This window comes from Hemitrygon akajei, chromosome 18 (genome assembly GCF_048418815.1).
Source record: "Hemitrygon akajei chromosome 18, sHemAka1.3, whole genome shotgun sequence".
Taxonomy (NCBI): domain Eukaryota; kingdom Metazoa; phylum Chordata; class Chondrichthyes; order Myliobatiformes; family Dasyatidae; genus Hemitrygon; species Hemitrygon akajei.
Window position 1 is genome coordinate 58,356,676 of NC_133141.1, and position 17,558 is coordinate 58,374,233.

Below are 17,558 nucleotides of genomic sequence, written 5' to 3' on the forward strand. Positions count from 1 at the left end.
TGAAATGAGAATGAGAATATTTAAGGCTATGGGTAGAGACTGATAAGTTTGTTGGTCTATCAGCCAAATTGCCTCTTTCTGTGCTTATACAAAGAGAGAATGATACTGTATGTTTTATATTTGGTGTGTTTGTTTTTAATATGCATTTAATAACCTTTAAAAAAGGTTGCAGAGGTCTCATGTTAATGTGCCTTGGATTATATTATATTTCCCATCTTCAGTGCTTATAATTAAAATGTATGCTCCCTGTTCGATGTGTCATGTTTTATCTAGCACAAAGGAAGATGGTTGATGGTGTTTGAAGGTCAGTCATCTCAGCCACTGGACATCTCTGCAGGAGTTCCTCAGGGTAGTGTTAGAGGCTGTGTCCCATTGACCTTCCTTCAATTGCAACGTAGGAAGTAGGGAAGTTTGCTGATGATTGCATATTGTTCAGCACCATTTGTGACTCCTGAGGTAATAAAGCAATCCTTAACTAAATGCAACAAGTAGCTGGGCAATATCCAGGCCCGGGCTGTTAGGCAAGTTATGTTCACACTACAGAAGTGCCAGACAATTACAGTATCCAATAAGAGAAATGCTGACATTCAATGACATTAACCATATAACAATTACAGCACGGAAACAGGCCATCTCGGCCCTTCTAGTCCATGCCAAATGCTTACTCTCACCTAGTCCCACCTACCTGCACTTAGCCCATAACCCTCCATTCCTTTCCTGTCCATATACCTATCCAATTTTTTTTTAAATGACAAAATCGAACCTGCCTCTACCACTTTTACTGGAAGCTCGTTCCACACAGCTACCACTCTCTGAGTAAAGAAGTTCCCCCTCTTATTACCCCTAAACTTTTGCCCCTTAACTCTCAACTCATGTCCTCTTGTTTGAATCTCCCCCACTCTCAATGGAAAAAGCCTATCCATGTCAACTCTATCCCCCTCATAATTTTAAATACCTCTATCAAGTCCCCCCTCAACTTTCTATGCTCCAAAGAATAAAGACCTAACTTGTTCAACCTTTCTCTGTAACTTAGGTGCTGAAACCCAGGTAACATTCTATTAAATCTCCTCTGTATTCTCTCTATTTTGTTGACATCTTTCCTATAATTCGGTGACCTGAACTGTACACAATACTCTAAATTTGGCATCACCAATGCCTTGTACAATTTTAATTTTAACATTACATCACATTACCATCACTGAATCCTCTTCTATCATTATCATGGGCTTTACCTTGACCAGAAACTTAACTAAAATAGCCATATACACAAAGTGGCTGCAAGAGCAGATCAGAGACTCGGAATCCTATGGTGAATCACTCACTTTCTCATTCCCTAAAGTCTGATCACCATCCACAAGGCTCAAAACAGGAGTGTGATGGAATACTTTCCTCTTAGCTGGTCAAGTGAAGCTTCAGAACCATCAAAGAAGCTCAATACCATTCAAGACATAACAATCAGTTTGAGAGGCATACATGACCAGTCATTCAATCCACCACTGATGCACAGCAGCAGTTGTTTGTACCATTTATAAGATACACTGCAGCAACTCTCCAAAACTGCGTAGACAGGTCCTTCAAAAGCCACAACCTCAGACAAAAAATTGGAAGATGTCCTCCAAGCCATACACCAATCCTGGCTTGAAAATGTATCACTGTTCCACCAATGAAATGTCAAAATCTTGGAACTCCCTCCTTAACAGCATTGTGGATGTACCTCAAAAATGCAGCTCACCAGCAATTTCTCCAGGAATGGGCTTAGCCTGTAAAGCTCCCATCCCTTGAATGAATACAAAAACAACTTTGCGAATGAGACTTGATGACTAAAACTTATTAAAGAAGAAACAAAGCTCGCTTTTCCTCTGACAGGTTACCTATAATTTGTTAAACTAATGATTAATGGGTCTATAACTTCATAGTTCTGACTTACAGCCCTTATTCCCTTATAATAGTTTGGCACCATTTGAACATTCTTTCGGTTCATGTGAAATAAACATACCCAACAAACACGCCTCCCCCCCACCCCACACACACACACACACACACACACTTTCTAACCTACATCAATAAACTATTAAATACAACTACAAGGGGCCTGGATAATTTAAATTCTATTTCTTTCACCACAATCGAGTCAGCAGCAGCTTCGACCATGTTAAGTACATTACAGCCTAATGAGGCCATGTTTTCATCTAGATTAACACATTTTTTATATTATTTCACAAGATGTGGGTGTTACAAGCAAAGTCAGCATTTAATCCCCATCACTAATGGTCTTTGAAGTGAGTGCCTTATAGGACAATTACAGTGCTGCTCTGGTTCTGGAGTCTGGACTCCAATGCACACAAGAAGTAAAAGGATTAGCAAACCAGATGTTTTTTTTCAACAATCTTGAAGTTTTATTGTTGATTACTTAATTATCAGAATTTTACTGCCACTGCAGCCTTGGTTCTGGGCAGCAATTCCAGGTCTCTGGATTGCTAATCTACTAACTTAATTATTTTGCCTCTATACTCCTAAACTTAAACTAAACTTAAACTTAAACTTAAACTGTAGTATGGATAACCCAGGAAAGCTTTATTAATGAAGCCAATTACCATATGATCTCTGGTGTGTCTAATTCTCCAGATGAGGGATCCAGTACCTTCATACTGGTTGAAAAAGGCATCTCATTACCGTCACACCTATCTACTCCAGTGGCATTTTCACTACAGTTTTGGTGAGCCTCAGCTGCACTTAATATCTATTTTCCTTAAATCTATAAAAATATTTCTCCTTTGATCTATTTTTATATAAATTTGACCAGTTAGTCAATTTGGCTTTTCTTTTAACCTTGAAAGCATGCATATTTGCCTTCAGCATGAAGTAGTTTAAAAGCATTCCACATTTTTTTCAGAGTTGCTGTTATCATTCCTACCAGTTTGACACCCCAATCAAGTTGTCTGTATTTGCAAATTTAACTGATCATTGAATTTATCATTGATTCAATAAGCAATTTATCATCAATTCAACATTGATTGTCAGATTCATTTTGAAATTCAAGCATATTAAGCAAAACTTCTGCTTCAAGTGCTTTGGCAGATACATGAAATACAAACAAATCAGTAAGAAAGACAATATTGGAAATGCATTAGAGTGAAAAAGAGAAAGGGGGAAGAGGGAGAGGGATTGAGAGAGGAAGAAGAGCTAGTTAGGAATGATTTCACAACAAATATTCTTCAGGTACGGAATGTTCACTGCCTTCTTATTTCAGCTGCATTTGCGATTTATATTTACTGCTGCTGGTTGATATTTTTTGTTTAAACAGGAGTAGGGTGTTATTGAGGTAAATCCTGCACCAATGAATCAATGGAACCAGTGTATTTTCCATTGTGTTATTTGATAGATAGATAGATAGATAAATAGATAATTTATTCATCCCCATGGGGAAATTCAACATTTTTTTCCAATGTCCCATACACTTATTGTAGCAAAACTAATTACATACAATACTTAACTCAGTAAAAATATGATATGCATCTAAAATCACCCTCTCAAAAAGCATTAATAATAGCTTTTAAAAAGTTCTTAAGTAGTTTACTTAAATACATTGAGTCCTAACCCCGGCACTTTAACATATCTTACTCCTGGCGGTTGAATTGTAAAGCCGAATGGCATTGGGGAGTATTGACCTCTTCATCCTGTCTGAGGAGCATTGCATCGATAGCAACCTGTCGCTGAAACTGCTTCTCTGTCTCTGGATGGTGCTATGTAGAGGATGTTCAGGGTTTTCCATAATTGACCGTAGCCTACTCAGCGCCCTTCGCTCTGCTACCGATGTTATACTCTCCAGTACTTTGCTCACGACAGAGCCCGCCTTCCTTACCAGCTTATTAAGACGTGAGGCGTCCCTCTTCTTAATGCTGCCTCCCCAACATGCCACCACAAAGAAGAGGGCACTCTCCACAACTGACCTATAGAACATCTTCAGCATCTCACTACAAACATTGAATGACGCCAACCTTCTAAGGAAGTACAGTCGACTCTGTGCCTTCCTGCACAAGGCATCTGTGTTGGCAGTCCAGTCTAGCTTCTCATCTAACTGTACTCCCAGATACTTGTAGGTCTTAACCTGCTCCACACATTCTCCATTAATGATCACTGGTTCCATATGAGACCTAGATCTCCTAAAGTCCACCACCATCTCCTTGGTCTTGGTGATATTGAGACGCAGGTAGTTTGAGTTGCACCATATCACAAAGTCCTGTATCAGTTTCCTATACTCTTCCTCCTGTCCATTCCTGACACACCCCACTATGGCCGTGTCATCAGCGAACTTCTGCACATGGCAGGACTCCGAGTTATATTGGAAGTCTGATGTGTACAGGGTGAACAGGACCGGAGAGAGCACGGTCCCCTGCGGTGCTCCTGTGCTGCTGACCACCGCGTCAGACCTACAGTCTCCCAACCGCACATACTGAGGTCTATCTGTCAAGTAGTCCACTATCCAATCCACCATGTGAGAGTCTACTCCCATCTCCGTTAGTTTGTGCCTTAAGATCTTGGGCTGGATGGTGTTAAAGGCACTAGAGAAGTCCAGGAATGTAATCCTCACAGCACCACTGACCCCATCCAGGTGAGAGAGGGATTTGTGCAGCAAATACGTGATAGCATCCTCCACTCCCACCTTTTCCTTATACGCAAACTGAAGAGGATCCCGGGCGTGCCTGGTTTGTGGCCTCAGATTCTGTATTATCAGCCGCTCCATGGTCTTCATCACATGCGACATCAAGGCAACAGGTCTGAAGTCATTCAACTCCTTTGGTTGTGGTTCCTTCGGTACCGGGACAATACAGGATGTTTTCCACTGTCTGGGTACTCTTCTCTGCTCCAGGCTCATGTTGAAGATGCGCTGTAGTGGTTCTCCCAGCTCAGTCGCACAGGCCCTCAGTAATCGTGGGGATACTCCATCCGGTCCAGCCGCCTTGCTGGTACAGATCTTCCTCAGTTGACCTTCCACCTGTGCAGCCGTAATCCTGGGCATGGGCAAGGTCTCCTGTGAGTGGCTATTTTCCTGTGAGGGAAGTAAGAGGGAGGACGAGTAGAAAGACAAGCCTGGTGTGGAGTTCTGCGGTGAGGATGAGATTGTGCTGTCGAACCTATTGAAGAAGTTGTTCAGCTGGTTCGCTTTCTCCACATCTCCACTTATGTTTGCCCCCCGCTTTGCACCGCATCCGGTGATGATCTTCATCCCATCCCACACCTCCTTCATGTAAAATGATGTAAAATTGGATTTAGAAACTGTCATCACCAAACATCGCCTACAAAAGTGTGTTGCATTCTGTTATGCATGTAGCCAAAATCAGTATAGCAGCAGTCACTGAGTAGACAATGGCCTCATCAGATCATGTAAAAGAAATGATTGATTGCATTCAAAACTTACCAGAAAATTACTGTCAGCAAGAGGACACTCAAAAAGTTCTTGCATTTTTGACATGGGTCATTAAATAATCACAATTCAGAGGATTTGAATTATTAAGTACAAGCAGTTTGTTTTATTAACTTTCAGAAAAGCATGCATCCTGTACTTAATATAATAGAAGAAAACACTAAATACATTTTTATTAATAAGAACTTATTTCAGAGCAGTATGACTTGCTGTACAATCACTTAGAAACTTGTAACATTGCTGCAAAAAAAACCACATGTTTCCAGATATAGCCAACATCTGGTTTGCAGATGCTCAGCTACAAAGGTTTTATGGTTCAGGGGGAATAGGGCAAATTGGGCAATGTTTCAATATGTAGTTCCCACAGAGTAAGCCATTTCACCTGGCTAAACCACTTCTAATATTTGTGCTGCAAAGATTTGACTTGCATACATGTTGACATCTTTATTTTATCTTCTGCATGTTAAGGTGTATCCAATATGTCACTTCACCTTGTACGTCTTTGTCACCACACCATAGTGCAAAGGCCGTGTCACTGCTGAAAGGCACTCTTTCTCTTTTTATACCTAAATAGTGACAGCACTTCTACAGTACTTCATTGTTGTGAAGCATTTTGAGGCATACTCTGATAAGTCCAAAATCATTTCATACTCATTCATTCCTTTCTTCTTTGCCTTTCAATGTTACCAAAATCTTTGAGGAAAGAGCATTCCCTACATCTTGAATACATCCATTGATGCATAGGCTGTTTAAACTCTGGTTTAATTGGTCTGTCCATACTGGCTGTGTGGTGAAAAAGGCACAACAGTTCCTCTTTCAGCTCAGGTGGTTGAAAAAGTTTGGTACGGACCCCCAAATTCTAAGAACTTTCTACAGGGGCACAACTGAGAGCACCCTGACTGGCTGTATCACTGCCTGGTATGGGAACTGTACCTCGCTTAATCACAGGACTCTGCAGAGAGTGGTGCGGACAGCCCAGCGCATCTGTTGATGTGAACTTCCCATGATTCAGGACATTTACAAAGACAGGATCATTGGAAACCCGAGTCACCCCAACCATAAACTGTTCCAGCTGCCACTATCTGGAAAACGAGACAGCTTCTTCTGCCAGGCCATCAGTGTGTGTACAGTCCAGATGAGATCTTCGGTGATGTGCATACCAAGGAACTTGAAAGTACTCACACTCTGAACTGCAGACCCATTGATGTTGATCAACCTATGCTCCAATAAGGCTTAACAATAAGGGCTTAACTATGTTAGTAAGTAAACCATGGAGACATGGGTGAGAACTTTCTCAATGAGGCATGGCAGTAGAGAGTAGAGGATTGGGAGGAAAGGGTGAATAGCTCACATGTGATAGAACTTCAGATGAGCATGGTTATGAGAAACATGTTAGGCTAGTTGGGATAGAGGAACTAAAGGCTTGGATGGAGCAAGTTTGGGCAGTTTTACGGTGCTGAAAGTTCATTGGTGGCAGAGAAAATGGAGGCAGAAGTCAATCAGGTTAAAATAAAGTTCCAAATTCACACATAATCTTTTTCACCCTCAGCCAATAATCAGGAAAAGGGATGAATTAAATATGGCATATGTGGCTTTAGTAATTTTGGATGTGTAGTGCATGACCCAAAATTCTCTCTGTTGTTGATTCAAACATTTCAGTATAGTACTGGACTGAACTAATGTGTTTGTCTGGAAGTAAGTCATACTCAAGATGCTAGAGAGAGACAGGAGGGATCTAATGAGTATGTATACAGTATAATGACTAAAAATAATGACTTAAATGTCCAAACTGTACATTTCAAGGAAATTTGTGCTCATTCAGCATTGAATGTTGGACATGGAGCTTGACAAGTAAGAGTTGACAGAGTGATCAAAAGAGTTCATAGCAAGATAGAGCTGGTTGTCATAACATGTCTGATTTTTGTAGACTTTAGAAGAATGAGAAACAAAGAATCATATACATTTTTTACCTAGTAGGATCTGGAAGCTGTGGATGTAGATTTGAGAACTAGGCTCTATTGTTTGATGAGGGTAAATACAAAATCCAGAAGCGTTTATTTTGAAAGTTCCCACATTGGAGGCATATTCAAAATTCAAAGTAAATTTATTATCAAAGTATGTATATGTTACCATATGCTAACATGAGATTCATTTTCTTGCAGGTATTTACAGGGAAAAAAGAAATAGCTTCCTTTAGTGCAATTAAAATAGAATCAACTGAAATGGCTCAGATGAGTACAGGGAATCTCAGACAAGAGCTGGAGTCATAATAAATCTCAAAGGCTGATTATACTTCTTGACCTTACAGGCGGCACCGTGGCACAGTTAACATAGTTATTACCTCACTATTTCCAGTGACCTGAGTTCAATCATGACTGCAGGTATTCTCCATGAGTAAGTTGCACATTCTCACTGTGACTGGACTGTTTCTTCCCATATCCCAAAGATAAGTTAGTTGCAAGTTTACTAACCCTAGCATCAGAAACAGGGCAAATCCCAACCCTACTTTTCAGAGCTGGTGTTGGTCTGTGCCAGCATTAGGAACTCTGCCACTGCTGGCTGCTGATACCCCAGCCCAGTGAAACACAGAGATCAACAGGACTTTACAAACACCACCAGGATTTCCAATTCCCTGGATCTGAAATCTGCTTACTGAATCAGGTCCAAGTAAAGCCCAATGTAAGCACAAAAGTTTCCATTGAAATCAATAGGAAAAATTGATTCCTCTGATAAGGTAAGTTTTCATCATTATTAATTCGTTGGTTCCAGTGTTCAAAATGCAAAGGAAATATTGATACTTTTTTTTAAACGAGTCCAAAGTGTACTGTAAATGTGACAAAAAGGCCACGGTCAGATGATACTGATACCTTTAGCAGCTGCTTAACCTGGAGCAAAGTCCAAATCATTTGTTGAGTGAATTCAACAGTCTATATTCCAGCTCTGCTGAGCCACGCCGCTGTAAGGAACTGGGGCCTGAGTGGTGATTCCTTTGAGGATTACAGCAGAACACCTAGTGTTGCCCAGGATTAGGCAGCCAGTAACATATCTGCTGGCAATTGCAACATTTTGCATTTACAATACCCACAAACAATTGGCTGGTAAATCAGGGGGATTTTTGAGCCACATCGAACCATTTTTGAATCATGGAATCATGGAAACGCATGGAAACAACTCCTTTGGTGGTGGTATTTGGTTTGCTGACCATGAAGTTCTAAATTCAAATGAAGATCTTGAATATAATTAGCTAATCACTAAAGGGAGACTATACTGCAGCTAGCTACTCTTCAAAGACTAGTTCACTTCCCTGTTCATGCTCCATGATGATTTTAACTTCCAATTCCCACTATTTGAGCAGTGGGTCCCCCCTCCCTACCAAGGAGGAGATATTTCCTGCTAATAATAAAGTTTCAATACAGTTCATTTATTTTCAGTGATACATGTTTAAATCCAAAAAAAATTCTTAAAACAGATGTAAAACTTTCTGCTTATAAAAATTTTCTGAATTACAAATGATTTCTAAAACACAAAGGATTTCCAAAACACAGATACAACTCCTATAAACTAAAAAGACATACCAACGAGCTGCAAATGAATGAGTCATCCATCACTGAAATCAAAGGCAGAGGAATGGATTCTAGTCACCTTTTCTTTCTGCCATTCTTCGTGCTTTATTTTACCATTCCTAACAAGCCCGACTGTATTCATCATTTATACTGCTTTTTTATGCCACTCGGGTGACTTCACACGCATGTGATATTTTTTCAGATACCTCTTCACACAAACGATCTAAAAGCTTCTGAAGACAGAGTTCCCAGATTCCTACAATTAAAGCTGTGAAGTTGACTCTTTCAGCACACAAGCCTTCCAACTATTAACAGATCAGCTATTTGATGTGCTAAGTGATAGTATCAATCTGGCTGCAAGCTTCCTTGAACTAAATAACTTAACCAGCATTGTCTGGTTTGAAACAGGCCAATTAACTTGTCTTACTGTTAACTTGCCTATTGTCTTGAGTAGTCAGCCCAGGTATTGTAGACCAGCAGCATCCTGTGTTCTATTGACAGTACTGTTTGTTTGCAAAGCTGTTCTTTTAACTTCAGTCTGATTATTGCTCGGCATTTACATTAAGAATAGAAGACTGGCTCCCGTTTATGACAAGAAGCTAAACAGAAAATAGTAGCTGGAAGCTTAATTTAATCAAAAACAACTTTTCGATCTCTAGAAGTTTCAGCTGCTGTATTGGAAGGCTAAGCTTGGCAAAAGAGAAAGGCCTCCTGGACCTGAACAGTGAATATCCATCACACTTTGAGCCATCAGGATTATGTCAACCATCAAACATCCATTTCCCATTTTATTCTCCCCACACTCTCATCAACACCCCTTTGATTTTATCACACTTACAAGCTAGGGTCCAATAAATCCAATAAATTAGCCCTCACATCTTTGGGATGAGATAGAAAATCAGAGATCATGGAGAACACACAACCCTGCACGAGTAGCACCAGAGGTTGGGATTAAACTCAGGTCACTGAAACTGTAAAGCAGTAGCTCTACTAGTGGCACGATGTGGTGCCCATATACACTGGAAAATGACTACCTGAACTCCTTTTCCCTCTTGGATCTTCAACTACTTCAGTTTTTGTTGCAGTCAAAAGCAACAAACAATTTGTTAAAGGAACACCTCAGGTTGAATAACATCTGTAGGAATGGAAATGTTGATGCTTCAGGTCATGACCCTACATCAAGACTAATTTCCTGGAAGTGAGAGGTTAAATTTCCAATATTTGTCGCTTGTCCATTTTTTTTATTTGGAATTTGTTTGGAGAAAGATGTGAAGAAGAAAATAATTACTGGTTTGCAAAATAACTGAAATATAAACAACAGATTCCATTCACCAGCTTTATTGATGCCATGTGGTCAATGTACAGATGTTCTTTGGGCATATTTGAATGGTTCTGAGGTCTAAGCGTCCACTGCAGCTGTTTGAGCAGAACGGAACGGAATCTGTTTAATATACAAACTCACCACGTAAGGCAACAAATCAAAAAGATATTAAATCACCATTGTGTAGCTATCAGGAATACAATTACTTTCAGATGCATCTATTAAATCCACATCTTGTTTTGAGTTACATGGGGTCTTATTTTGCAATCAAACATATTTTAAGCAATTTAGTTCAAATATATGGTCAAGCCATTAGTGAGGATGCATGTACACAAGTTTCCTTAGAATATTTACCTAAATATTGTAAATAAAAGTTTGATGAAAAACAACTCTGAGGACATTGCTTGCTGAGCTAAAATCACTGGAGAAAGAACCTCCTTCCTGCAGAATATTTTTTCTTTTCAGTGTTCACTTGTTCACTGAAAGGAATGAAAAGCAAACAATGTAACAGACTGACAGTAGATTTTAGAGAAACCTGTTGTTTAATGGTTGGGTTTTTCGTCTGTCTTTGAGTTCTGTGTGGTTATTGTGTTTGCAAGAAAGGAATAAATTATGCAGATCTGACAATTATTCGAGCTGCCTTAATTGGTTTCCCTCTATTTTTATTTATTTAATTATTATTTAGAGATACAGCATGAAACAGGCTCTTCTGAGTCAACGACCCACCTATTTAACACTAGCTTAATCTTAGAACAATTTATAATGACTAATTAATGCACTAACCAGTACATCTTTGGACTGTGGGAGGAAACCAGAGCTTCCTGAATAAATCCGCACATTCACGGGGAAAATATACGATCTTCTTACAGGTGGTGCCAAAATTGAACTCTGAATTCTGGAATGCCCAGAGCTGTAATAGCATTGCACTAACCACTATGCTACCATGGCACACACTTTGGCCAAATGTTTATTGTATTTTCACTGAAAATAGACATATAGAACAGTAAAGCACAGGAACAGGCACTTTGGTCCACAATGTTGTGCCGAACCAATTAAATTAACAATCAAATGGCTAACTAAACAAATCTCTTCTGCCTGAACAATGTCCATATCCTTTCATTTCTCCCACATTCATGTGCCTATCTATATATCACTAAGAAGTCTTGAATGTTTCTCCCTCTACTACCACCACCCCAGGCAGCCATTGCACATCCACCGCTCTCTGTGCAAAAACCTTTCCCTTCACATCTCCTTTGAACTTATCTCCTGTCACCTAAGTGCATGCCATCTGGTATTAGACACTTCAGCCCTTGGAAAAAGATATTGTCTGTATGCCTCTTGTAATCTTATGAACCTCAGCCTCTGCCTCAACCTCAACCTCTGCCACTCCAGAGAAAACAAACCAAGTTTGTCAAACCTAGCATGTGTCCTCTAATCTCAACAGCCTTGCGGCAAATCTCTTCTGCACCCTCTTCAAAGTCTCAACTTCATTCTTATAATGGGGTGACCAGAACTATATGCAATACTCCAGATGCGGCCTAATTAAAGTTTATAAAGCTGCAACATAATTTCCTTACTTTTGAACTCAATGCCTCGACTGATAAAGGCAAGGATGTCATTAGCCTTTTTAATCACCCTTTAAACCTGTGTAGCCACTCTCAGGGAGATATGAACTTGTACCCCGAGATCCCTCTGCTCATCAAAATTGTTATGGATCTCGCTTTTATCAGTGTACCGTCTCTTTACATTTGACCTACAATGATGCAACACTTCACATTTGGATGGGTTAAAATCATCTGCCATTTCTCCACCCATATCTGCAACTGATCTATATCCCATTGTATCATTTGCCAGTCTTCTACACTATTCAGGACACCACCAATCTTTGTATCATTTGCAAACATACTGATCCACCTATCTATGTTTTCAGACAGATCATTTATATACATCAGAAACAATACAGATCTCTGCAGAACACCATGGATCACAGTGTTATGTTTTGTAACTCCAAAATCTAGAACTAATTGAAACAAAACAAAGCCAGGAGATGCGTGTCTTAGTTTCATTTTACTTTGGCGAGATGCACACATATGATGTAGTGGTGTAATAACATATGCCATTCATGTACTTCTACGTATAACCCATAATGAATTATACAAACAACAAAGAATACTGAATCAAACAATAGTTTTGCAATATTACTCAAATATTACTGAAATATAAAATGCACAGCACTCCTCCCCGCTTAGCTATAGACTTCAACTCAATATAGAACACATCTCAACCTATCTCTAGATAGATAGATAGCCAAGATGGTGGCACGACGCAGCTTGCAGCGGCCACTCTGGAGCTGATATCTGTTATTTGTTAACCGGGGTGCCATGCATAATCCTAATCTGATGAAAAACAGACGTGGGAGCATGGAGCACGGAGGAACATCTGGAAGTCTCCAGGAAGGCCCTTTTCGTTGCTGCTGCTGCTGTGAGGTCCGGGTCTCTGCTGAGAAGAACAGGCCCCTAGTCCTCGGGGTCGTATTGCCGGTGGCCGTTGGCGGGGGCAGTTTAATACGCTTGGCAGAGGATGGTGCTTGGAGAAGCTGTGCCGGAGGGAATGGTCGGAGGCTCGGAGGTTCGACGGACTCAGAGTCCGGGCGCTTTCACTGTGTGCTGTGTCTGCGAAGCTGGGTTCGATGGAGCTTTCATTGTGTGTTGCGTCTGCGAGGCTGAGTCCAGCAGCGCAGTGGAAGTCCATAGCAGGGGTATTCCCTTCTGCCGCCTGCATGGGATGATGAGTCTATTGGGACCCTGAGGACTTGTGGAAACTGTGCAGTGGTTTCTTTCAAACTTATAGTCTTTTAACATCTTTGGACTATTTTTACTGTGCCCATAGTCTGTTTTTTTTATCAGTTATGCTATTGTTTGCACTGTTGTAACTATATGTTGTAACTATGTGGTTTTGTGCAGGTCTTGTAGCTTTAGTTTTTGGTCTTGTTTTGTCTGGTGGAATGGAGCTCCTTTCTGGGGTGCGCGCTAAGATGGTAACGCGATATTAATACGCAGCAGCCTCTCCGGACTCTGGATTGGGGATTGCCAAATGTTATGTGGATTTTCTGGTGAAGTCTGTTTAGTCATGTGCTTTTGTGATATCATTCTGGAGGAACATTGTCTCATTTTTAACTGCATTGCATTTGTGGTTTCTAAATGACAATAAACTGAAACTGAACTGAATTGAACTGAACTGAACTATATATACACACAGAATATATTATATAGGCATACACAACATAGTAAATTTTAATTGTCTCATTCAAGCTGAAAGAGTTCATTGCTGTGGAGGATTTCTTCCTCTTGTGGAATTATGTCTTTCCTTATAGGAGTTGGGGGATAGGGTCACTCTGTTTGGCAGGTGAGACTGGTAGCTGTGAAATCATCTTACGTTCTGGGGCCTACTCCATGGTCATTGAGGGAGTTGACTCTGGGACTGCAGAAGTGGTTCTGACAGCTCTGGATCCCTTTCTTCTGGACATATTGGCATCCTGAACAGTGCATGGCAAGCTGCTCAATTTGTTGATCCATCGCAGGCCCCCAGACAAAGCTTCAACCCAACACTTTCATTTAGACCTTGCCTAGATGACCAGCAGGTAGATTCTCCACCTCTTTACCTTAGTGATTGTAGTGATGACTTGCAGTAGACTGAAAAGCTTGAGCATGTAGATATTAAGAAAGAGGATGTGCTGGAGCTTTTGGAAAGCATCAAGTTGGATAAGTTGCCAGGACTATACGAGATGTACCAGGCTACTGTGGGAGGCGAGGAAGGAGATTGCTGAGCCTCTGGCGATGATCTTTGCATCATCAATGAGAATGGGAGAGGTTCCGGAGGGTATAACCATATAACTATATAACAATTACAGCACGGAAACAGGCCATCTCGGCCCTTCTAGTCCGTGCCGAATGCTTACTCTCAACTAGTCCCACCTACTTGCACTCAGCCCATAACCCTCCATTCATTTCCTGTCCATATACCTATCCAATTTTTCTTTAAATTACAAAATCGAATCTGCCTCTACCACTTCGACTGGAAGCTCGTTCCACACAGCTACCACTCTCTGAGTAAAGAAATTCCCCTTCGTGCTATCCCTAAACTTTTGCCCCTTAACTCTTAACTCATGTTTAAATCTCCCCTACTCTCAATGGAAAAAGCCTATCCACGTCAACGCTATCTACCCCCCTCATAATTTTAAATACCTCTATCAAGTCTCCCCTCAACCTTCTACACTCCTAACTTGTTCAAACTTTCTCTGTAACTTAGGTGCTGAAACCCAGGTAACATTCTAGTAAATCTCCTCTGTACTCTTTCTATTTTGTTGACATCTTTCCTATAATTCGGTGACCAGAACTGTACACAATACTCCAAATTTGGCCTCACCAATTCCTTCTTCAGTTTTAACATTACATCCCAACTCCTATTGGATTGGAGGGTTGTAGATGTTGTTCCCTTATTCAAGAAAGGGAGTAGGGATATCCCAAGAAATTATAGACCAATGAGTCTTACTTCAGTGGTTGGTAAGTTGAAGGAGAAGATCCTGAGAGGCAGGATTTATGAACATTTGGAGAGACATAATATGATTAGGACTAGACAAGCAAGGCTTTGTCAAAGGCAGGTTGTGCCCTACGAGCCAGATTGAATTTTTTGAGGATGTGACTAAGCACATTGATGAAGGAAGAGCAGTAGATGTAGTGTATATGGATTTCAGCAAGGCATTTAAAAAGGTACTCCATGCAAGACTTATTGAGAAAGTAAGGAGGTATGGGATCCAAGGGGACATTGCTTTGTGGATTCAGAACTGGCTTGCCCACAGAAGGCAAAGAATTGTCATATTCTACATGGAGGTTGCTCACCAGTGGAGTGCCTCAGGGATCTGTTCTGGGACCCTTACGCTTCGTAATTTTTATAAATGACCTGGATGAGGAAGTGAAGGGATGGTTTAGTAAATTTGCTGATGACACAAAGGTTGGAGGTGTTGTGGATAGTGTGGAGGGCTGTCAGAGGTTACAGCAGGACATTGATAGGATGCAAAACTGGGCTGAGAAGTGGCAGATGGAGTTCAATCCAGATAAGTGTGAAGTGGTTCATTTTGGTAGGTCAAATATGATGGCAGAATATAGTGTTAAGACTCTTGGCAGTGTGGAGGATCAGAGGGATCTTGGGGTCCAAGTCCATAGGACACTCAAAGCAGGTTGACTCTGTTGTTAAGAAGGCGTATGGTGTATTGGCCTTCATCAATTGTGGAATTGAATTTATGAGCCGGGAGGTAATGTTGCAGCTATAGTATATAGGACCCTGGTCAGACCCCACTTGGAGTACTGTGCTCAGTTCTGGTCGACTCACTACAGGAAGGATGTGGAAGCCATAGAAAGTGTGCAGAGCAGAATTACAAGGATGTTGCCTGGATTGGGGAGCATGCCTTATGAGCAAAGGTTGAGTGAACTCGGCCTTTTTCTCCTTGGAGCGACGGAGAATGAGAGGGGAACTGATAGAGGTGTAGAAGATGATGAGAGGCATTGATCATGTGGATAGTCAGAGGCTTTTTCCCAGGGCTGAAATGGTTGCTACAAGAGGAAACAGGTTTAAGGTGCTCGGGAGTAGGTACAGAGGAGATGTCAGGGGTAAGTTTTTTACTCAGAGAGTGGTGAGTGCATGAAATGGGCTGCCGGCAACGATGGTGGATGTTTAAAAGTCTTTTAAGAGACTTTTGGATAGGTACATGGAGCTTAGTAAAATAGAGGACTATAGGTAAGCCTAGTAATTTCTAAGGTAGGGACATGTTCAACACAAGGTGGGCCGAAGGGTCTGAATTGTGCTGTAGGTTTTCTATGTTTCTATGTTCCATGTTTACCTCTAGGCTTGGAATGTGCAACAATTCTCATTCACCCACATAGGCAACCCCTGTCAAGGGCAAGTTCGGCCTGGTGCTGGAATTTCTGCTGTACATGGCCATTTTTGTGGCCACGTAGATCTGAGACAGTGTGGGTTCTTTTCTGCTATCCCTTTGGATCATCTCTGTCATAATAGGGATACCTTTGATTTGTGTTGGGGAGAATATGTTAAGAAGAAGGTCCTCTTTTGTAAATTTTTCAGTTATTTCCTTTACCAAGATTTCTATTTCTGCATTTGTGTGACTAATGGTTGATCAAACATGAGAAAATCTGCAGACGCTGGAAATCTCAGCAACGCACACTGGAGGAACTCAGCGGGCCAGGCAGCATCTTTGGAAAAAGTATAGTCGACGTTTCGGGCCAAAACCCTTCAGCAGGACTGGAGAAAAAAAGCTGAGGAGTAAATTTTAAAGGTGGGAGGAGGGGAGAGAGAAACATGAGGTGTTGGGTGAAACCTGAAGGGGTAGGGGATGAAGTAAATTACTGGGAAGTTGATTGGTGAGATGAGGTGAGAGAGGGGAAAGGAACAGGAAATGGAGGAGAGGGGAGTTGGTTGGGGTGGAATTAAAGGAAGTTTGAGAAATTGATGTTCGTGCCATCAGGTTGGAGGCTATCCAGACAAAATACAAGGTGTTGTTCCTCCAACCTGAGTGTGGCCTCATCACGACAGCGGAGGAGACCATGGATGGACATATTGGAATGGAAATGGGAAGTGGAATTAAAATGGGCAGCCACTGGGAGATCCCACTTGTTCTGACGGACGGAGTGTAGATGCTCGGTGAAGTGGTCTCCCAATCTATGCCGGGTCTCACCAATACACAGGAGGCCATACCGGGAGCACAAAACACAGTAGATGACCGCAACAGATTCACAGGTGAAATGTTGCCTCACCTGGAAGGACTGTTTGGGGCCCTGAATGGTAGTGAGGGAGGACGTGTAGGAGCGGGTGTAGCACTTGTTCCTCTTGCAAGGATAAGTGCCAGGAGGGAGATCAGTGGGGAGGGACGAATGGACAAGGGAGTCGTGTAGGGAGCGATCCCTGCGGAATGCAGAGAGTGGGCGGGGGGGGAAGATGTGCTAGGTGGTGGGATCCCTTTGAAGGTGATGGAAGTTTCAGAGAATTACATGCTAGATGCAGAGGCTGGTGTGGTGGTAGGTGAGGACAAGAGGAACCCTATCCCTAGTAGGGTGATGGGAGGATTGGGTAGGAGCAGACATGCGTGAAATGGAAGAGATGCAGTTGAGGGCAGTGTTGATGGTGGAGGAAGGGAAGCCCCGTTCTTTGAAAAAGGAGGACACCTCCTTCATTCTAG